Source organism: Lissotriton helveticus, chromosome 7, assembly GCF_964261635.1.
Source record: "Lissotriton helveticus chromosome 7, aLisHel1.1, whole genome shotgun sequence".
Classification (NCBI taxonomy): domain Eukaryota; kingdom Metazoa; phylum Chordata; class Amphibia; order Caudata; family Salamandridae; genus Lissotriton; species Lissotriton helveticus.
The window spans coordinates 1,912,542,528-1,912,567,456 of NC_136068.1; the positions used below are offsets into that span (position 1 = coordinate 1,912,542,528).

Below are 24,929 nucleotides of genomic sequence, written 5' to 3' on the forward strand. Positions count from 1 at the left end.
TTGAAACCAAATGGCCAGGCAAATGGCGTGTCAATCGCAGTGCCACCTTCCCCCATAGTCAGCATTGCAAGTAGACCTCAGTCGAAGGGACAAATCCCAAAGTCAAACTTAGATTTGTCGGACCGCCTAAGTAGTAATACCACCAAACAAACCAAGCTGCCTGATACTGTGGCGATGGGTAATAAAGAGAGTTCCAAAAGTGGCAACCCTGTATCTAATGGTTCCCAACCATCATCAAGCAGTTTTGAAACCCTGTCTTGGCGTTCCTGTTAGGGGTAACAAAGACAGCTCCAAATCTAACAACACTGCATTGAATAGTTCCCAACCACTATCAAGTATTCCAACATCCTGTCCTGCTGCTTCAGCCATTGGCCTGCCCAACACCCTCCTAATGAAGGCACCCCGTAGGATACCTCCTATGAATCTCACCCCAGATTCCTATCCTTTCGTGGTTGTCCTCACTAATGTACCACCTTTGTTGGCCGGGCAAAGAGAATCCTTCCAGATGCTAAAAAACAAGGTAATGCACTGGTTGAAGGCAAATAGACCACTGCCCGGGGAAGTGGATGGGTTGATTATTGGAGTGAGAAGGACAGACTGGATAGGTTGTACTCCTAAGAACTAGGGGGGGGAGTGTATAGTTGTTAATTTTCAAGATCCCAGGGTGGCACGTTTGATTACGAAACAAAATTGGGGCACAAGCAGTGGTGGAATTGGTGTTGTTGATCTTACATTCTTTTATCCAAGACCAACAGGTGTTCAATTTGGTATGACCAGAGAATCAGGTTGCTGTAACAATTTCCCCTCCCCAGGTTTTGTTCCTTTCACTGTACCATTACAACGGAGCAACTTCTATAATGGACCAATGTATAACCGTTTTGAAGTAATGAAAGATCTAGGGTGGGTCCATTGTCCAAATTCTGATTATTGCCCGAACAATAGGGAAGGTATGACCCGTTGGGATATATGTGAGAAGCCTGTGTTAACTGTTTTGTCTAAAAATGTGGAATCTAACGAAATGAGAACTGGTTGGGCGACTTTGATTTTGGAGGAAACTTGTGGGGAGTGTATCCCTATTTCTGGGGTCTCTGACAACGAGGAACAAATTATACTTAGTACTGTTGGCATGCAGGAGGTTGATCATAACACAGAGGACACCACCCGAGAGAGGGAGGGGCATGACGGAATTTTAGTAAACGACTCTGGGATGTCCTGTGTAGGAGCAGTACCCAAGGACGGCCCCAGTTTGGGGAAGTTTCTCTCATGGAACATCGCGGGGTTGAGTAGCAAGCTGATTTCCCAAAACTGGATAGATTTTGTTAACGGCTTTGAAGTCTGTTTATTCCAGGAGACATGGGCTTGCGACCCTATATTTCTTCCTGGCTATTTACATTTTTCAATTCCGGCCAGTAGAGGTTCTAGGGGTCGACCGATGGGAGGCCTAACTATTTGGGTAAGGCAATGGCTTCAGATAACAATAAAAGTGGTATATTTGGGTTGAAAAGACATCCAAATGCTAAGAATAACCTCAGAAAAGTGGAGAGGGATAGATATATACAATATCTATGCCAGGGGTAGCACCACTGGGAGCTCACCTATCCTAGAGGCTTTGTCCACCTTCTTGGAATCACAGTCCCTGGGTAACAAAGTTGTAGTAGCTGGTGACCTAAATAGGACTTTCGAACCATTGGATAGTTCGGACGATCCCCTAGGGCAAGAAGAGGATACACAATGGGGTGTACCGACTTTACATCTGGCTCCTGTCAAGCGGTGGACGAAAGATATTCAACTGAACGCCATTTGCTTGGAACATGGGTTGAGAGCCCTAAATGGGAGGACGAAGGGCGATAGGGAAGGTGCCTGTACATTCGAAATGGTCATAACCAAAGTCGGATAGACTATGTCCTTTGCAGCCTTAATTTGTGGCAGTTGGTATGCGACATGAAAATCGAGGGCAGACTGGAAAGTGACCATAATCCACTCAGCGTGACCCATGACTGGTGGATGGCCATATCAGGGAACCCCCAATCAAGCGATGGTCCAATGCCTACTATGGCTAATGACATGCGCAGACTCAACTGGCCGTGTACTGGCGAATGCAGAGTCGATGGACTTTATAAGTTCTGAGGTGGATACTGCAATCGCTGCTATGGAGGCTGTAAATTCTGTAATCCCAGGTTCAAGGGAAATAACGGACATACACAACAAGCTCTTTTCCCTTTTAAAACCGCATTTTTGAGGTCCAGCAACACAAATAGGAAAAAACCACCCAAACCAGATAGGTGGTTTAATCATCAGTGCAGGGAAGCCAGGTTAAGCTTGGGAAGAGCAATCAGGAATAGGGATAAGGCAGCGATTGGCGAGGCTAGGAAGCACTACAAGGTTAGCGTATCACTAGCAAAAAAAACATGGGGTGAAAAGTATTGGGCAGAACTAAAGGAGGCCTCAGGGGCTAAGGATTCCAGGTTATTCTGGAATATTGTCAAGTAGGGCAGAGGTGGATCTCCAAACAAACCCGACAATAATGTCGCTGAGGGTGTCGGGGTGGATTATTTCAAACCCCAATATGCTGAGACTACCGAGTTTAATGATGTGGAGGTAATTTCAGCTGTATTCCCTATTGGAAATTTATTTTCCCCTAAAGAAACGGAAGTTGCAATATGCGCTGCCAAAGGGGGCAGGGCCCCGGGTTTAGATGGGATACCCTCTGATGTTTTTATAAACGATAAGGCGAGATGGGTTAGGTATGTTTTCCTTTTAGGAAATGCAATTGCAAAGGGAACGGCAGTCCCAGAATTGTGGAAGGGAGCAACTATTATACCCATATATAAAAAAGGGGATCGGTCCCTCCCGGCCAATTATAGGCCGATAAGTTTGATTGCCACTATCCAAAAAGTGGTGGGGAGGATGGTGGTAAACAAGCTAATGGATTGGGTAGACGAGAACAACGCCCTGTCCCCATATCAGGCTGGATTCCGGCGGGCTACAAGCACAGTCGATCAGGTGTTTCGCTTTGCTCTGCTGCAGTGGGGGACGGTGGTGCTCGGCGAGGGCAGCCTGTATGTTGCCTTTGTCGACTTGCGGGCTGCCTTCGACCTGGTCCCAAGGAGAAAGCTCTGGGCAGTTCTGAGCGAAATAGGCCTTCCAGCTGAGTTACTCACTCTGATAATGAGGTTGAATGAGTGTAACTTTGCCAAAGTTCAGTGGGGTATGAATGGTGAATCATCTGCCGACTTTCCAATTGGACGCGGAGTACGACAGGGGTGTGCTATGGCCCCCCTGCTTTTTTCCCTATTCATTAACGGAATTGTGGCTCGGATGCTGGATGCCAGTGTCGATGCACCTTCGTTGGCGGGCCTCAGGGTCCCGATCCTGATGTTCGCCGACGATACGCTGATTTTATCCAAAACACCGGCCGGCTTGCAGCGAGCTTTAAAAATCTTTGATCTCTTCTGTGGGGAACGTGGCCTGGAAGTTAACATGGGCAAGACTAAGTTGATGGCCTTCTCACCAAAACGTAGACCCCGGCCTAAAATACTTCTGAACAATTGTGTGCTAGAGGTTGTTACTGTATTTACCTACCTTGGGGTGCAGATAGCAAACAATCTAAAATGGTCCCAACACATAGAAAAGGCGGTCCTGAGGCACCAACAGATTTCGGGGGCACTTCGGGTGGAACACAAAAAGTCAAAATCAAAGCCTATAATACCAGTCCTGGCAGTATATGATGCCAAGGCTATTGGGTCTGCCCTATATGGGGCTGAGCTGTGGGGCTTCGATAGGCTTCTCCCCCTGCAAATATCAGAGAATAGGTTCCTTAGGGGAATCACGGGTCTCCCCCAGAGTACACCACTAATCCCGCTTGGTCTTGATCTAGGGAGAAGATCAGTTAGTGACCGAGCGCGATTGCGCCCGATTCTCTATTGGAGACGCCTCTGGACTACCCCAGAGATACGGCACTATGCAGAGGGGTTCCTTGCCATAATTAAAGTTGACACCTTCCATAAAATAGTATGGTTAAAAAATCTTAGGACTGCTCTAGGTGACCTCGGCCTCTCCAACCTATGGGATAATCCATCTGGGGAACCCTTTCCAAGTAAAAACATCATTAAAAGTTTATTTTGGGATTGGATAGATGGCAGATTCTGGAATAGAACAAGATCAGACACAATGGCGGGGTGCTTCCTAGAAACTACACTGTGTCCTATATTGGAACAATACTGGGACAGCATTACTAACCCAGGGGATAGGAAGCTTTTCTTCCAGTTAAGATCAGGTGCCCTTCCTCTGAGATCACTGACGGGTAGGTGGAGGAGTGCAACTACCTCATGCTGCCCGGTTTGTGGTGCAACCGAGGAAAGTATAGGTCACTTTTTATTCTTGTGCAAAGCTTATGCCACCCCGAGAAGAGTTTGGTTAGCTCCCGTTTGTAGAAATCTAGGGACATCCAGGGGTGTTGAGGCGTTACGAATTATTTGCACAGCCACTGATATGCCTATTGTTCTAGGAACAGCAAAGTATCTGGGGTGGGCATGGTCCATTAGACGGAGGGCAATTTCTACTAATTTAATTTAATTAGGGTACGAAGTGATCTCTGTGTAAATGTACACCAAAGATTTTTTTATTGCTTATGTATGTATAAATGTTTTAAAAGTATGTATAAACAAGAAAAAATGTTTTAATGGGATATATTTTAAATGTATGTTTGTGCTTTTATGAGTCTATCCCTCGAATAAAGCTTTTGAATTCGTATACCTGCTAGTTTTTGCCTGTCTGACAATCACCATGTATATGCTTTCACCTTTCGAAGATGGATAAAGGAATAATGCAGTGTTGGTAGTTAGCATACGCAGTATATTCCCACTGGTCTTGTAAGGGCCCTTGACTGTTGCAGTGTACTTGTGGTAAATGGCCTTTTTTTAATCGCATTGTTTCCAGTGTGTTCATCTCTAGTTCACTCCAGCACTAGATTAAAGACGCTCTTCTGTGCTTCCTGCAGTTCTTCTATTTTCAGATATTCAACTTCAGGAGCCATGAAACAGAAATTAAGATGATATGTAGATGCTGGTGTGGAAAGGTGGTGTTAGACATACCTAGACGATTCACATTATATTATTTTTGCAGTTTATAATCTCAGGATGCCATAATTAACCAAAACATGCATTGGTACAACCAATTGGTGAACTCTCCTCGTCATTTGATGGGAGAGCCTATGTGGAAGCGTGTTGTCTCGTCTGTGGACGGGCGAGTCAGTGAATGCAGGGGGTGAGTGGTTGGGTGAATGCAAGTGTTCAGGTAGGGTGGCTGAAGATAGACAGGTGAAGGCTGAAAGTGGGTGGGTGGTTGAAGGTGAGTGGATGGGTAGTTGGAGGTGAGTGAGTGGGTGGTTGAAGGTGTGGGTGGTTCGTTAAAGGTGTGCGGGTGATGCATTTAAAGAAGGGATTGTGTACTCTGAGTAGCCCTTCAGTTTGCAAGTGCATAAAGGATGAGCGGTGCCCTGGCACAGGCTGGAAGGAGATGTCAAAAAGCAAAAGATACACAATTGATGGAAGGACTGCAGAACAAATCAAAACATTCACCCCTAGTCAAGAGATCTGGGTTAAATACATCATTCTTTTGCTCGCCATGCCACCCCAGTTTAGACCTGTCCATATGCAAATCAGTCTTGACCCTGTGCCTCATGGGAACAGTCCAGCTAGGGAGGACCTGGCTTGGCAGTTCGGGCTGGACTGTTCCCATGAGGCACAGGGTCAGACTGATTTGCATATGGCTGGGTAAAAACTGGAATGGCATGGTGAGCAATAAAACTGTGGATTTAGGCACAGATCTCTGTATTGGGGTGAATGTATGACATTGTTCTGCATTCTGTCCATCAACTGTTGTTTTTGCATTTGTCACCCCGAGTGGGACGGGTATGCTCAGACGTGAGTCCCGTGCTCTCCATGACACTGGAATCAAGCTATCCTGGCTAATGAGGGCTGAAAGCCCGAATCCGGTCCTACGATGCTTGGCTCCAGTCCAGGGAGGACCTGGCTTGGCAGTTCGGGTTGGACTGTTCCCATGAGGCACAGGGTCAGACTGATTTGCATATGGCTGGGTAAAAACTGGAATGGCATGGTGAGCAATAAAACTGTGGATTTAGGCCCAGATCTCTGTATTGGGGTGAATGTATGACATTGTTCTGCCTTCTGTCCATCAACTGTTGTTTTTTGCATTTGTCACCCTGAGTGGGACGGGTATGCTCAGACGTGAGTCCCGTGCTCTCCATGACACTGGAATCAAGCTATCCTGGTTGATGAGGGCTGAAAGCCCGAAACCGGTCCTACGATGCTTGGTTCCAGTCCAGGGAGGACCTGGCTTGGCAGTTCGGGCTGGACTGTTCCCATGGGGCACAGGGTCAAGACTGATTTGCATTTGGCAGGGTTCAAACTGGAATGGCAGGGTGAGCAAAAAAACTATGGGGCAAATTTACAATTACTGGCACATCCCTGCATATCGGCAAGGATACGCCAGTAATTGTGCGCCGCAGCTCCGCCACCCTTGATGCGCCGCATTTGCTGCGCACCATGGGGCAAAAACGACACAGATGCGTCACGCATCTGTGTCGTTAAAGCGGCGCATTGCTGGACTTGCGTCGCAAGCGCGACGCAGCTCCAGCAATGATCAGGGGGCCCTATAGGCACAATGCTGCATCAATCCTTACGCCTGCTTCAAGCAGGTGCAGGGTTTTGACGCAGCATGGGCCCAAAAGTGACTGAGTGAAATCTTGTAGATTTCACTCAGGCACTTTTGGGAGGCGTTCCTGCGCCAGAACGCCCCCCACCCCCTGCGCAGGAACGACTATTTCTGGCACAGGGCTTTACAACGTGACGCATCTGGGAGATGGGTCACGTTGTATATACCCCGTACCATGGTGCATCTTTTGCGTTGCCGCTGCGTCACAAAAGTGACGCAATAGCGAAGTAAAAGCAGCGCAAGGGGCTTGTAAATCTGCCCCAATGAATTTAGGCCCAGATCTCTGTACTGGGGTGAATGAATGACATTGTTCTGCATTCTGTCCATCAACTGTTGTTTTTGCATTTGTCACCCCAGAAGGAGATGTCAGGCTGATGATCAAAGAAGCCCAGTCCTCAATATCTTGACCAGTGCCATGATGGACTTGAGCCTGCAAGCCCCAGACGTGTAGTGAAAACCACTGTCACTAACGCTCGTCCCTTTCAAAAAGTAAACAACTCCTCCAGCATTGAACACACACTTCTCTGACACCTACAAACAGTGCACCAGGGGCATCAGCTGTCAATGTTTCTCTCAAGCATAGCACTGATTGAACACCACAGCAGCAGTACAGGGAAAGCACGGGAGAAGCCCTAATCTCCCACAGCACAGGCGCATCACATGCAGCAGTAGTGCAGGCTTCACTGTCATGAACAGAACACACACAGCACTGCCAGCAGCAACTGCGAGCTTTATTCACGCACAGCAAATACACTACAAAGATTGTCAGTGTAATCTTTATCAAAGACAACGCAGGCACAACAAAGGCATCAGGAGGTAAGCACACCATAGACGCTGAAGCAGGCACAGGAAGGCAAAAAATGATAAAACCTCAACTCATAAACCAGCAGAACAGACAACGCATAGAAAAGAGCCCTAATGCACTGCATGCACTGCCATGCATGTCTCCAGTGGACACTAACACAGCCCAAAGCACTACGCCTCATGGACACCAACAAGCTACACAGCACTGCATCATAGAACACTAACCCAATGCACTGAATGCCATGCTCACTGACCCACCACAGTGTCATGCATGTCTCCAGTGGACACTAACACAGCTCAAAGCACTACCCCTCCTGGACGCCAACAAGCTACAAAGCACTGCATCATAGTACACTAACCCAATGCACTGCATGTCACGCCCACTGACCCATCGCACTGCCATGCATGTCTCTAGGTGGACACTAACACAGCCCAAAGCACTACGCCTCATGGACACCAACAAGCTACACAGCACTGCATCATAGAACATTAACCCAATGCACTGAATGCCATGCTCACTGACCCACCACAGTGTCATGCATGTCTCCAGTGGACACTAACACAGCTCAAAGCACGACCCCTCATGGACGCCAACAAGTTACACAGCACTGCATCATAAGAACACTAACCCAATGCACTGCATACCACGCCCACTGACCCACCGCACTGCCATGCATGTCTCCAGTGGACACTAACGCAGCCCAAAGCACTAAGCCTCATGTACGCCAAGAAGCCACACAGCAATGCATCATAGAACACTAACCCAATGCACTGCATGCCACGCCCACTGACCCACCTCACTGCCATGCATGTCTTTAGTAGACACTTACACAGCTCAAAGCATTACGCCTCATGGACGCCAACAATCTACACAGCACTGCATCATAAGAACACTAACCCAATGCACTGCATGCCACGCCCACTGACCCATCGCACTGCCATGCAAGTCTCCAGTGGACACTAACACAGCTCAAAGCACTACGCTTCATGGACGCCAACAAGCAACACAGCACTGCATCATAGAACACTAACACAATGCACTGCATGCCACGCCCACTGACCCACCACGCTGCCATGTATGTCTTTAGTGGACACTAACACAGCCCAAAGCACTACGGCTCACTGACACCAACAAGATTTACAGCACTGCATCATAGAACACTAACACAATGCTCTGCATGCCACGCCCTCTGACCAACCTCACTGACATTTATGTCTTTAGTGGAGACTAACACAGCTCAAAGCACTATGCCTCATGTACGCCAAGAAGCTACACAGCACTGCATCATAGGGACACTAACCCTAATGCACTGCATGCCACGCCCACTGACCCACCGCACTGTCACGCATGTCTCCAGGTGGACACTAACACAGCCCAAAGTACTACGGCTCACTGACACCAACAAGCTACACAGCACTGCATAATAAGAACACTAACCCAATGCACTGCATGCCATGCCCACTGACCCACCACGTTGCCATGCATGTATTTAGTGGACACTAACACAGCCCAAAGTACTACGCCTCATGGACACCAACAAGCTATACAGCACTGCATCACAAGAACACTAACCCAATGCACTGCATGCCACGCCCACTGACCCACCGCACTGCCATGCATGTCTCCAGTGGACACTAACAAAGCTCAAAGCACTACGCCTCATGGACGCCATGAAGCTACACAGCACTGCATCATAGAACACTAACCTAGTGTACTGCATGCCACGCCCACTGCCCCACCACGCTGCCATGCATGTCTCAAGTGGACACTAACACAGCTCAAGCACTAAGCCTCATGGACACCAACAAGCTACAAATCACTTTATCATAGAACACTAACCCAATGCACTGCATGCCACGCCCACTGACCCACCGCACTGCCATGCATGTCTCCAGGTGGACACTGACACAGCCCAAAGTACTAAGCTTTATGGACACCAACAAGCTACACAGCACTGCATCATAAGAACACTAACCCAATGCACTGCATGCCACACCCACTAACCCACCAGGCTGCCATGCATGTCTCAAGTGGACACTAACACAGCTCAAGCACTAAGCCTCATGGACACCAACAAGCTACAAATCACTTTATCATAGAACACTAACCCAATGCACTGCATGCCACGCCCACTGACCCACCGCACTGCCATGCATGTCTCCAGGTGGACACTGACACAGCCCAAAGTACTAAGCTTTATGGACACCAACAAGCTACACAGCACTGCATCATAAGAACACTAACCCAATGCACTGCATGCCACACCCACTTACCCACCGCACTGCCAAGCATGTCTCCAGTGGACACTAACACAGCTCAAATCACTTAGCCTCATGGACACCAACAAGCTACACAGCACTGCATCATAAGAACACTAACCCGATGCACTGCATGCCACGCCCACTGACCCACCGCACTGCCATGCAAGTCTCCAGTGGACACTAACACAGCCCAAAGCACTACGCCTTATGGACGCCAACAAGCTACACAGCACTGCACCATAAGAACACTAAACCAATGCACTGCATGCCACGCCCACTGACCCACCACACTGCCATGCATGTCTTTAGTGGACACTAACACAGCCCAACGCACTACGCCTCATGGACACCCAGAAGCTACACAGAACTGCATCATAGAACACTAACCTAGTATACTGCATGCCATGCCCACTGACCCACCTCACTGCCATGCATGTCTTTAGTGGACACTAACGCAGCCCAAAGCACTAAGCCTCATGGACACCAACAAGCAACACAGCACTGCATCATAAGAACACTAAACCAATGCACTGCATGCCACGCCCACTGACCCACCGCACTATCATGCATGTCTTTAGTGGACACTAACACAGCCCAAAGCACTACGCCTCATGGACACCAACAAGCTACACAGCACTGCATCATAAGAACACTAACCCTGTGCACTGCATGCCACACCCACTGACCCACCTCACTGCCATGCATGTCTCTAGTGGACACTAACACAGCTCAAAGCATTACGCCTCATGGACGCCAAGAAGCTACACAGCACTGCATCATAAGAACACTAACCCGATGCACTGCATGCCACGCCCACTGACCCACCGCACTGCCATGGATGTCTCTATGTGGACACTAACACAGCTCAAAGCACTACACCTCATGGACGCCAAGAAGCTACACAGCACTGCATCATACAACACTAACCCAGTGCACTGCATGCCACGCCCACTGCCCCACCACGCTGCCATGCATGTCTCCAGTGTACACTAACACAGCTCAAAGCACTATGCCTCATTGACGCCAAGAAGCTACACAGCACTGCATCATAAGAACACTAACCCGATGCACTGCATGCCACGCCCACTGATCCACCGCACTGCCATGGATGTCTCTAGGTGGACACTAACACAGCTCAAAGCACTACACCTCATGGACGCCAAGAAGCTACACAGCACTGCATCATAGAACACTAAGCCAGTGCACTACATGCCACGCCCACTAACCCACCACGCTGCCATGCATGTCTCCAGTGGACACTAACGCAGCCCAAAGCACGACGCCTCATGGACACCAACAAGCTACACAGCACTGCATCATAGGGACACTAATCCAATGCACTGCATGCCACGCCCACTGACCCACCGCACTGCCATGCATGTCTCCAGTGGACACTAACACAGCCCAAAGCACTACGCCTCATGGACGCCAACAAGCTTCACAGCAATGCATCATTAGAACACTAACCCAGTGCACTGCATGCCACACCCACTGACCCACCGCACTGTCATGCATGTCTCCAGTGGACACTAAAACAGCCCAAAGCACTACACCTCATGTACGCCAAGAAGCCACACAGCACTGCATCATAGAACACTAACACAATGCACTGCATGTCACGCCCACTGACCCACCACGCTGCCATGCATGTCTCCAGTGGACACTAACACAGCTCAAAGCACTAAGCCTCATGGACGCCAAGCAGCTACACAGCACTGCATCATATAACACTAACCCAATGCACTGCATGCCACGCCCACTGACCCACCGCACTGCCATGCATGTCTCCAGTGGACACTAAAACAGCCCAAAGCACTACAACTCATGTACGCCAAGAAGCCACACAGCACTGCATCATAGAACACTAACACAATGCACTGCATGTCACGCCCACTGACCCACCACGCTGCCATGCATGTCTCCAGTGGACACTAACACAGCTCAAAGCACTAAGCCTCATGGACGCCAAGCAGCCACACAGCACTGCATCATAAGAACACTAACCCAGTGCACTGCATGCCACGCCCACTGACCCATCTCACTGCCATGCATGTCTCCAGTGGACACTAAAACAGCCCAAAGCACTACACCTCATGTACGCCAAGAAGCCACACAGCAATGCATCATAGAACACTAACCCAATGCACTGCATGCCACGCCCACTGACCCACCACGCTGCCATGCATGTCTCTAGTGGACACACACATGTGGAAAGGAATTAGGACAAATGACAACTGCAAAATACTGTGTACTTTCCCACTACAAGAGAAATGCTTGCACAAGAAGAAGCAAACTGAAACAAGATGGAAAAAAAATAAAATAGGGAAGTTACTTGTTCAGTGGAACGGAAGTGGGTTTTGATTTTTCGCAGTTCCTTTAGTTCTACTCTGCCACAGCAATCCCCAAATCACCATATTGGCATGCTGTACCTCTAGCTAAACTCTCGGTGCCAATGACCAATGCACAATAAGTGGTTCTACGCCAATGTCTGTAAAAGGAGATTCGAAGGGCATTCTGAAAGCTGATCATAGCTGACAAGTTTCCCAGGTCCATGTGTGATGTGCTGCTCCTCTGACCTGAAAGCAAAATGGCTGCCATACCAAGATAAAATGCTGCCACCTTGTAAGTGTATGGCTGTGATGTCTACCATGTGTTGCCTGTGTGATGGGATGTACTAGTACATACACGTTATACCGTTCCGATTTGTAAAATGAAGAGACACCTCAGTCTATTGTTTTGAGTATCCCACCAAAATATTGATTCAAAAATATCATTAACCAAAATATTGATGGCAATTAATTATATTTATTTTTGTAGTGCTTTGCTATAATATTGAAGTTTAACATAATCTTTGCTTTAATATTGTTTTTATTATGGTGCTTTGTGGTATTGTGTAATGTTATTGTACTTTTTTTGTAAAAAAAATTATAGTAATGTATATTTTTTAAACTTTTTTATTTATTGGGGGTTGGGTGAGTAGTGTTTTTTATGAACATATTGATGGTAATTAATTATTATGCTAAGACTTTCATAATGCTAAATTGTTATTTATTTTTTATATTTAACATTTTTAAATTAAGTATTCATTTTTATTTTCAGGTTGTGAGGTTTATGATAGAATTTCATGAATCTTTTGATTAGATGATAATTAATATTATTTGATTAATATATCAAATATTTAATATTTGTAAATAGTAATTAGTTATTTAAAGTTGAATGTGTTGTGAATTACATTTTAATTTCAGTAAATGTTTTAATTGGAGATTACTTCATTGCATGTTTGAAATTCAAATTTAAACACATTTGTTTATATACTTTTATAGACTTTAGTTATGTTTGCAGGTTATTGGGTGCATTTGAAAGGAGAGGGTAGTTATTTAAAAAATAAACACTTTGGGGCCGATTAGGATGTCGGATGGATCGCCACCGCCATCCGTGCCCGTCCGCCACCTATTTCCCCCCCGCCATATTACAATGGCGGGGGTACTGCGGCGGACGGAAACACCGTCCGCCGCATTTCCGACCCATTCGCCTTGCGGCCGGGGCGGAAAAGGGTTCATATGGCTGGCGGCGTCTTCCAGACACCGCCAGCCGAATTAGGATGGCCGCCACAGAAAGGCATGCAGTCTTTACTTAGCGAGAAGGCGGGGTGGACATGGGGGGTACCTGTGGTACCAAAGCGGCAGGCACCTGCCACTTTGTGTATGTAAATGCATGCCTGTATTTTTGACATTGCGGCGGGCAGTGCTTTCAACACCGTCCGCCACAATTTAAAAAATGCATGGTGCGCCCGCCAGTGTGGCGGGCACATCATATTTAGCATGGCGGGACTGCCGCCCACGTGGCGCACGGTCCCGTTTTCCACAGGGATGGCGGACGGGCAAAGTCCGTCCGCAATCCTAATCGGCCCCTAGGTTAGCAATTAAAATGTATGTTAAACTACTTTATTTTGGTTTGCACGTTTTAATTGCTATTTTGTAGGATTTTTATTTATAAAAGGATTTTAATGGTTTTTATTTTTTTACCAATTTTGTTACAATTCTAACTTTTGGAGATATACTAGGGGTGGGTAGAACTTGTGGAGTTTCACTCCTCAGAATTCTGCAGAGGTGCATGAAAGCTCCGTGAGATTCTGCAGAGTTCAGCGAGCAGGCAGAAATTCTCAGGTCCTGCTGCTAATTCAGATTTTCAGTACTGTGAGCTTCTTCTGCACTGCAAAATGTGCGAACTGCACCCTATAGTTCGCCAGAGAGCGCTGCTTCTTTACTGCCACTCGAGTCGATTTTCGACTTGAATGTCAACATTTTTCACCACAAATGGTCGTAACCACCCATGTTCAGAAATCTTGCTAGGAGCCCTCCTAGGACCCAAAGATTGAGCTAGGGGACACCAATTCCTGCTCATCAACTTATCATTGGCGAGCCGACATGAGAAAAATCTCCACCATGCGTTGGTTGACGGGGTTTGGCCAGAACTCCGTGTTATAAGCATAGCCCGGAGTGGCCAAACTCCGCAGACAGAGTGATATTTATTCCCCACCCCTAAAATGTATATCATTTTTTCAGTTTTAAGATATATATATATATATTTTTTTTATAGTGAAGTTGTTACATCATTTTTAATTCATATTAATTTATTTCACTGTAGTGAATCTGAGCCTCCAAATATATGGTTGCTTTTATTCCAACATTTTCTGGAATGAAGTTACAACTGAAAATAGGGACTCTTCCCACTACATGCACTTTCCCCAATGATTTTAAGATTTGAGTTAGAATATTAGATCTGACAACCACCACCTTCAATGTATTCGCCTTCCCTAATGTTTATTGAATTGGTGTTAAAAGAATAAATCTTCCCCCATGCATGCACTTTTCCCAGTGTTTCTTATACTAGGTTCAGCATTGTAAGTCACCCCATCGTAGGCACTTCCCCAATGTGTTGGCTGGAGTTAGAACAGAGAACATCTGCACTTCCTCCATCTATGCAAATTTCCCGAGTGATTCTTAAACTGGTGATAGAATAGTATATCTGAACTCCCTAATGTACACATTTTTCCTAATTTTTGTTAAACTAGAATTAGACTAGTAAATCGGATGTGCACTTTCCACAATGTTCTTTGTAAGGAAGTTAGAATAGGGAATATGCTTCCTCCAAAATGTATGCACATTGCCCAATGTTTGTTAGACCCCACCCTTTCCCTGCTCCCAGTGTATGCACTTTCCATAACTGTTCTTAGATCGTTGTTAGAATAGTAAATCTGGGCCCTCCCCCCCATGTCTACAATTTCCCCAAAGTTTCCTATATTGAAGTTAGAATAGTACTTCTTAACTGCCACACAATGCATGTATTTTACTCACAGTGGAGTTAAAATAGTGAATTTGACCTCTCGTCCAATATAGTGTGTATTGTCCTCAATGTTTGCAGGATTGTAGTTAGCACAGGATATTGGGATCGGTTTTTATTTTATTTTTTATGGTATTGTGGAGTTAGGTTTCACTGTAATCTGATTTTTTATACACTATTTTGACAGAATTTAGTTAGAAGTATACTATTGTAAAATGATTTCATTTATTTGAAAAAAATCCTATTTCGCATGTTATTCAAGTTTAAAAAAACATTAGTCAGTGACTTGTTTGGAAGAATCTATAGCAGGGCTACTGCTCACATTGGTTCCTTGGTGAAAGACTGCAGCAGGCTGTGTGTTTGCTTGTGGGATGGACACATGGATCTGGCACATGTACCAGTGCTGCTGTTGGTGTGCAGGGGGCTTTCCCCAGTTACCTTCTTTTCCTCTGGTGCTGTGAGCATGGTTCTGTTGTCTCTCTCTGGCACTTACTGAAAGACAGAATCTAAGCAGCCTGGGTGGAGCCAGCATTTGTGTAACAAGTACAGCGACATCAAGATCCGCTGGGGGTAGAATCCACACTACTCCCAAATTATTGCTTTTACCTGACTGAGGGGACATGACCCCTTTTCTTTGCATGTCCTCACAACTGAGGGTCACTATCCCCCCTTCTGCCATTATCTAGTTTGGGTCAGCCCATGAGCCATTGCCTGAGTGAAGTGTCTGTCAAACATACATCAGTCCACAGCAGTATGAGGAAAGTGAAACTAAAATGTATTTAAAGTTACATTCTCAAAATAGGGAGGAAGTGAAAATGGATGCTAGACAGCCCATAATGCTTGCCCTGACTGCTCCCATATTTTTAAATACTTGCAGTGGTGGCTCTTCCACAATGGTGGAGGAGCGTCGCCCCACTGCCTGGCTCAGAACCAACAAAGGTAAAAGAATACAATGCTATTGCATCGTTTTATTTTACATTTGCCGGCTCTTGGCCAGTGGTGCTGGGAGAGGCAGGGCCTAGGTATGGGAGTGGGAGGAGGAGTTCAAGTACACTCCACTCCCTAAGTGCGCATATGCGTTTTGGCCAGCTGTCTCAGGTCGACCAAAACACACATGTGCACTTAGGTTTTCTCCAGCCCAGCTGCATTGAGCAGCCGGGCTGGAGAAACCCCACAGAATCATTGGTCTGAGCAGGGCATCTTTCCTGCCTGCTCAGACCAATCCCCGTGCTGATTGGATGGGAGTCTGGGTCCCCGGGGCTGCTGGGACCCTGGGAGAAGAGGAGAGGCGGCAGGACGAGAAGTGAAAGCTGGAGGCGGCCGTCTCCAAAAGGTATGTTTTGTTTTTCTTTCTTTAATTTTTTTTATTTGTAAGCCTCCCTGTGCGACCTCTCCTGCCCCACCACCCTTTATTTATGGCGGCTGCCGCTGAATACTTGTGGCTTATTTACAAACCCCTTGTGCCGCCGCTATGTCACTTTTCCCCATATCAAAAGTGATGCACCAACGGAGAAATGGGCATGTAAATTCGCCCCTGTGCTTGTGAGAATAAAAAGCACCAGCCTGAGGTAACAGCACGTAGCATCACATGTAGGTAAGTAAATACTGACATGGCGTCCTTTATCTGCCATGAGAGCTGTTTCCTTGCTGCCCTTTGCAGTTGCAGCAAAGCGTAATCAGAACACAATAAAACACTCCTGCTGAAGTTTCATCAAGTGAATTTACCCTTAAACGTATTTTTGCACATTAATGTGTTACAATCATCTTTTTGACACTGCATGAAAGTTAATTTTGCACCTAAATACCATTTTGCACATGCATGTGTTAATGGCACCTACATGTGATTTCCCTCCTAAATGCATTATCATAATCTAAATATTACACTGACGGTTAATTTGCACCTAAATTTGATTTTGCATATAACCGTGATTTGTTTCACTAAAGGTTTGTCACACTCCTGTTAATGTCACATCAAATGTTATTTTCAACATACATAGGTTTTTGCTCTTAATAATGTTCCCCCAGTCCAGTTGATTTTGACTCTAAATTAGCTTTTGCCCCTAAACGTAATTTGTGCTTCTTAAAGTGTTTCCACACTTTGCTGATGTTCGTCCAATGGGGACTTTTACCCAAAATGTGATTTTGCTCCTAAATGTGATACCACAGTTTTACATTGTACCAAGGGTGATTTTGTACTAACCGTGATTTTGCATCTAAATATGTTTTTGTACCTTAACGCATTTCCATATTCTGTTGATCCTGCAACAAGTGTGATTTTGCACCTCTATGTGTTGTCAGCCCTATGTTATGGCTTTCTAATTCACATTTATGACACCCAAGGTGGCATTTTCTGGAAATATTGATTGCTTTTGCACCTAACTGTGAACCATGCTATTGTTGACTGTGCACCTATAGGGATCTTGCACTTAATTGTTTTGTGCGTCTAAACATTATTTTTGCTCCTAACACTGTTTCCATAGTAGTGATAAGGTTGCAACAACTGTGATTTTGCACCTAAATTTGTTTGTGCTCTTTAAGGTTATTTGTGATTTCTGTCCACAATTTTATGCTGTGGAGGTCACTCTATTTTCCTTCTTCATTTAGTGAAGAAGGGGCAACTACTCCCAGTATCCACGGTGTAACTCTGTACTTACTACACACGTGAAGGGTGTAAAATGTATCCTTAAGAGGGCGCCGGTTAACAGGAAAAAGCCACAGAGGGCACAAAAAGCCTCCTCTGCAATGTTGGTTGTTCTATCTTGAAGATTACACCTTACAGAAGCTGAAAAGCGAGAAACCCAACACTTGCCTAAAACAGGGTTGAGAAAGAGCCTAGCATGCACTCTTTGAGGCAAAAGAATCCATTATGGAATACTGCTGCAGAAAAAGGGACTTAAAGCATCTTACCAGGTGATTAATGTAACAGAAGATAGGAATACAGATGTCTTTGCAACACATCCTTCTCTGACCAAGACCAACTTATATTATCATCTAGGCAGGAAATGACATCACAGTAAAAACGCTTGACATCATCTTGGACTTGAAATCTCTGACAATGAACAGTGGGAAGGCGACCGTCTTGGATAATAATGGATGGAAGGATGACACGCCTACTTTTTCATAGCTTAGAGTTTCCTAGAAAAGACAGGCATAAGAAGAACCTTTACATTTAATAGCTTTCCTTTCCTACATTTATGGGCTGATTCCGATGTCGGTTGGAGTTGCCTCCAACCCACACTTGGGACTGACCGACCTCAGCGATGCATGTATTGCAAAGACCATAACATGACATCATTCAGCCACACTCCCATATTCATCCAACAATCAAACATCTATTCATCCACACACTCTTACATCTATCCAGTTATGCAATGTCACACAGTATTCCACACACCCTCCATTGCATGCACCCAGGCATTCAATACTCTGTTCATCCTTTTAAGTCACACAGCCACCAATTCATCTATCCCTACAGCTAACTAAAATACATCTTTGAGTGACTGTGCCCATGTGTGTGTTGTATGACTGAATGTGTACCTGTATATGCGCCATCAATATGTAGAGTTTAAGGCAGGATGTGTCTGTGTGTATATGGGTCCTTATGTGTGTTAATGCATCCATACATGTGACAATGCAACATACGCAGTTTACAACAAAGAACACATACACCTAAGACCCTTCAGATCTATGTGGCTTTGCCAATGCTTCTTGTCTAAGGTTGCAGTGCATGGACCTCTGTTGTATCCCCTGGTGGGTGTATTTCACTGGGGTTGTGTACAGTGTTCTGCCTCCTCCCTCCTGTTTCCTGTATTTAGAGGTTATGACGAGCCTGCAGTTGTGCATGGTTTGAGAGACTGTGCCATTGGGTGTTTTGGGTGGCAATTCTGGGTGTTGGCTTTCTGTCTCACCGCTAAGACTTTTTAAATGGAGAGCATACATCCCATGTATGTCACTCTACACACCTTTTAAAAACTTAAAAACAGCGTAGCCCGATCATGGCGAAGTGTGTACAGCACACCCTGGGCCTCGGTGCTACTGCACCTTCTGCACTATTTTATGCAAACAACAGGGAGCTGACAGCTTAAGCTTCAGCTAATCAGGCCCATAGCTAATATTTACGTGGGCTCATCTACAACATTTGTCCTAAATGGCAGCGCACCAGAGCCCATTTTGATAACTGCAGGCGCCTGGCAGGGTTGCCCACTCTCGCCCGCTCTACTCGCGATGTTGATAGAACCTCTGGCTTGTGCGCTGAGAGAAAGCGAGGCAATATTAGCAGCTCCACCAGGTGCCCCCAAGCTGAAGCTTTTCGCAGGCAAATTAGTACTTTATTTAAATTCGATACCTCTGCAGTAGAGAAGGTGTTTCAGCAAATAGTGTCCTTCACTCAACTGGCAGGCTACCAGATCAACACTAAAAAACTGAATTACTTCTCTTCAATAAGTAGTTGCCACCACTTGTGTCATTAATTCTTCTTTTTTAATTAATTTTGTTTGCTTGATTTTACATAATACATCTGATCTCACTTAAATAAAAAATACAAAGAAACAAATACGAAAATAACCAAAGTAAGAACATTAGTTCATTAAATCTAATATTGTTATTTGACAAGCACCAATCAAGTCAAAAGTTGATGCTCACAGTTGCATCCATTTTAATAAAGCTCCATATCTTTCATTTGTTTCCCCTTTCCCTCCCTCTTTGTATAAATATTTTCCCTCTCATAGACTCTGTGCATCTTGTTTGTAAGCCGTTCATATAACTCCAGGGGTTCGGCCGCTTTCCAATAAGAAGTTATTATGGAGTGAGCAATCAAAGCTACTGTGAACCACCAGGACTTGGAACTCTTCTATCTTATCCCCAGATGCCTCGAAATCCCCCCAAAAATTGATTTAGCATTTGGCGTAAAATTACTTTCAAGAGAATTTTGAAGGAATGGTAAAACCTTTCCCCAAATGCCTTGTGTTAGAAATGGGGTAGCCAATTCTACGGGGGGTAGCATGGTGCAGAGCGGGCGGGCCAAACTCCTGAGGACATGTGCGAAGCATCCCCGCAGTACGCACAGACGACACACCAGGTACAGCACAAAAAGAGACACAACACCGGTTTGGATGAAAAAGAATAACTTTAGTATTATACCAAAGATGCAAACGTAAAACACAGTAATCACAATGGGGCGCCAACTGGCGCCAGGGCAATGTATACCAGGGGGATTATTTCCAGGGAAAATGGGAAAAAGAAGAAAGAGGTAAGTCCATTAGTTTCCAAGGCTGAAATAAAAACAAAGCATTATCAAATGACGTGGACCATCAGCAATATTGATGGGGGGGTGGGGGGGGAACACTAGGCATCAGCCTTTGGGCAGGTCAGCATGAAATAAAACATGAGGCGTGACAGCACATCATGCATGCATCAGCATAGAATCAAACATTAGGGGTAAGAGCAAGGTATGACTAACATTAGCATAAACCGTAATTAACATTAGGCATAACACCCCGTAGGACCTGCATTAGCGTCTCCTGCAAAAAGGAACAATAGGCGTATAACATTACCACCAGGCCTAGACAGGCATAACCAGAAGAGCCCTAAGCCCCCTATGCCCAAAATCAACAGCAGGAGGTGCACCTAAAATATATCAGGCATGAATCACATCTAACATGGGGCCTCAACATAAGCACCTAGGCACGGCCAAAAGTATACCCACAACAGGAAGCCTCACCTCACTATCCTAAACAGCATTAACATAACCCGGGGGAGGGCCTAAAACATTCCTAGTAGTGAATACATAGTGGGCCCGACCGTTCCCATTGCCCACTGTCCAGCGGGGCAGGGATGATAAGCCCAGTCAATTGGGCAAAGTGGAAGCTCTCTCCCGGGGCCTAAAGCATGGGGAAAGTCTCAACCCTATATACAGTCCCAGGGGGCCGGGCACCGACCCTGTGCCCCAACTCCAGCCCCCAACCACCTCACCGCTGAGCCCCACTCACCGGGGCTCTTGGGGCGGGCTCCGGACATGTCTTGCGGTCCCCACTCTCCGGGTTCTCCAGGGCTTCTCCAGCAGCCCTGTGGGCACCTCTACGCAGGACGGGGGGAGGGGCAGGTACCGATATCGTGCCTCGATGCCCTCTCCCTGTCACTCCCTCTCTGCAGCAGTGTCCACTGCGGGGCACCGACCGGGCTCCCGCTCCAGTCTATCTCACGGGGCTCCCTCGACACCACCGGGGCCCCGCTACCACTTGTTCAACTTCCTCTTCCCGGCGGGCGGGCAATCAGTGCGCGGCTTCCGGGGGAGTGGTGGCAGCCGCTAATCCGTGTGAGGCAGCTGGGGGGCATGGCCGGTGACGTCACCAGCGCCCCAGCCAAGTGACACCGCCCTCCTTGACTTCCAGAGGCACTGCGGCGGCCCTCTCTTGGCTCCAGGGGCCGCCGCGTGACCCCGAGGTCGCGGCGGTGATTTCCAGGCAGCAGTCATGCTGGGTGGGCACCCGTGGAGTTAACTACGGCGCCCACGCGGGGTAGGCTCCCGCGGTGTTTTAATTTGGCAAAAGGTCGCGCTCCTCAAAGGCACACAGATGAGCCCCGGGTTGAGGAGGTGAGTCGGGCCTGCAGCGCGTTTTGGGGTGCAGCGCTCTGAAGGGGGAAATAGCACTTAGAGTGCAGCGAGGCAGCCTTGGTCACGGCGCTCTGGGGACACAAGGCAGTCTCCTGCAGCAACACAGTGCTCCCCAATAAACAGTTCTCCCGGGCCCCACAGCGCCTCCAGGCAGCACAGCGCTAGACAGCAGGGCTGCGGTGGTGAGTCCGGTATATAGCGTTTCAAAGGGGCACAGCACCAGCAGGAGGGCAGAAGACACTCTCAGTCCAGCAATTAGATGGCCCCACGCTATTAACAGGCGGCAATCCTTTTCCGTCCTGGGCAAAGTGGCGCATGGAACACAGCATTAAGGGGCACAGCGCTTCACCTTTTGGTTCCCCAGCCCAGACAGGCAGCGCTTCCAATAGCACAGCGCAAGGGGGGCAGACAGTCCCCACAGCAAGCCTCAGGGGCCCCAGGGTTATGCTTCTCACCTCCTGGGGGGGGGAGCAGTCCAGGGTTCTCCTTCCTTTCCAGGCACTTTTAGGTATAACGCTCGGGTGGCGCAAGGTCCCCACAGCCTCAGGGACCTAGGCTGGCACTCCTTCCTTTCCAGGGGCCAGGGAACAGAGCAGCAGGCACTACTGGGCCAGTTCAGCAGTTAGTGGGAACTCATCAAAACAGGGCGGTAGGCTTTCACCATCCTCCACTGTAGCGTGGCCCTCCTCCTATACAGCAGCCTGAACTCCTGCAGTGGGGCTTCCACTACCCCTGGGGACCGCATAGGGGTTTTGGTTGGGTGCAGGGTCCAGCACACAGGCCCAAGTGGCGGTATCCCCTGGCAGCAGGTCCCCTCACGTTCATGTCCCTGCTCTGTCTCAGCACATGGTGGCACATCTCCCTTATTTATATGCCCCTCACCCCACCTACCAGGCAGTGCCAGAGGCTTCTAGAATTCTCTGGGGAACTGGTTATAACTGGCTCAGGGGGAGGAGTAGAGCACCCTGGGTGCCAGGCTTTCCCTCCAAATGCTGGGACTGCTGGGTACCAAACATCTAGACCGCTAACCTACTGCAGTCAGGTGGCACAACGCACAGCCATGGCATCCATTTTAAGTGCAGCATTCAATCAGGGTACATTTCTATAATGGGGGTTAATAACTGCACACCATCGCTGTGCAGTTAACATGGCGTCTCACACCACACATGGCCTATACAGTTTTCCTACCATGGGGGAGACATCCTGAAATAGGGGGTGAAAAGCGAACATTTTTGGGGAAAAGGGGCCAAGTCCAACACCTTGATTATTGGGCAGTCCCTGGATCACTCAATCTTGGGCAACATCTACTAATGATAGGATACCTTCAGAGTTTCTGATTGGATGAATAATATATACGATACAAAAGGGGGATTTCAGACATGGCTATATGCAAATCAGTCTGACCCTGTGCCTCATGGGAACAGTCCAGCCCGAACTGCCAAGCCATGTCTTCCATGGACCGGAAACAAGCATCCTGGGACCGGTTTCGGATTCATAATCCTCATCAGCCAGGCTATCTTGAATCCAGTGGCCAAGTGAGCAAGGGACTCACGTCTGAGCATACCCTGCCACACTTATGGCGAACAAAGCAATTCAAAAGGGGGATGATGGACGGAGCGTTTGAGCAAATCAAACACTCACCCCCAGTCAACTGATCTGGGTTTAATCCATCACCATTCTTTAGCTTACTCCACCACCCCAGTTCAGACATGGCTATATGCAAATCAGTCTGACCCTGTGCCTCATGGGAACAGTCCCAGGATGCTTTTTTTCGGTCCATGTAAGACATGGCGTGGCAGTTCGGGCTGGACTGTTCCCATGAGGCACAGGGTCAGACTGATTTGCATATAGCCATGTCTGAAATGGGGTGGCTGAGTGGGCTAAAGAATGGTGATGGATTAAACCCACATCAGTTGACTGGGGGTGAGTGTTTGATTTGCTCAAACGCTCCGTCCATCATCGCTGAATAATATATACACCTTTGGCGTAAATGTGCATACGTTTGAAATAAGGCCCTTGCAGCGAAGTGATATTGGAAGGGAAAATCTCAGCCCATTCTCTACAATTCAAATCGAAGCCTATTTATGGCTGTCATTTATGTTGCAATCTCCCAGATATGATTTCGAAACTGTTTTTATGTTTCGGGATCCACTTTACCCAATTGGTTTGTGGCGTGCGATGCGAGATGAAATGTATAAATCCCTAACTATTACTCTAGATGCTTCATTGTGCGGTGAGCGGGCTTCTTCAGAATGATTTGCATCCTCAAGTAGAGAAAATTATCCTCTCTCTTTTGTGGTGGAAGCTTTGCCTTCACCAATTCCAAAGGAAGGATTTTGTTGTAAGAGAGCAGTATCACCAAGACCTCTTTTTTTTCATCCCTGTATCTCAGTGCAGGGGATTTGGGGAACAAGAGGTTTAAGTTTGTGCTGCCGTGTGGTGGGCGGGGATATAAGGTTTTCCCAAAACCTCTGTTGCTTTTGGTTGGTATCTAACTAACTTTGGGTTGAGGGGGTGCAGAGTCGGGGATTGGAATAAGAGAAATATTTACTTCTCATGCTCTCTACGAAGAAATTGTCAGATGGGTTTTTCCGGTTCTTTCTATAGAGTCTGGATGATGCAATTGGGAAAAAGCTGCAGATTAACACCTATTCCAATCTGGGGGAGCCATCTCCCCTTTTTCCCCCAGATTGGTCTATTGTTGACATCTAAGCCATGGTTTCCATCTACTCTATACAAAACTGCTTATGGCAAAGTCTCCACATTTTTTCAGTCTTTTCAATCATTTACAATATGAAGTGGATACACCTGCAACACGCTCTACTGAAGGACAAGCCTAAAAGCCAGACCTATGGGCTTTGTCAATGCAGGTTCACTCAGGCACAAATTGATGCACTATTTTCTCGTTAACTGGCTTTGCGAGTTTCGTGGGAAGTAGGCTGAAGAAAAGGGAAGTAGACTTTGTACACAGATCGAATGCAATACATTAGGGACCATATTTATATCCCGCTTTGCGTCGCTCTTGCATGTTTCGTGGTGCAACAGCGAGACAAACCTTAAGTCAGATTTTTGAAGCCACGCAAGGCTTCAAGCATCTGGAGTAGTGCATTGCAGGTCAAATCGCTGCGTTGCAGCACTCTGTGCAAGAGAGGCGTTCCATGGGCATTGCGCG

The 24,929-nt window shown here is 47.0% G+C and overlaps 1 protein-coding gene across 1 annotated transcript in view; it reads right to left on the reverse strand.

Moving 5' to 3' along the window:
- The window catches only part of LOC144767866 (scavenger receptor cysteine-rich domain-containing group B protein-like), a 182,309-nt gene that overhangs the window by 156,645 nt on the left and 735 nt on the right, over positions 1-24,929 (reverse strand). The window lies entirely within an intron of this gene.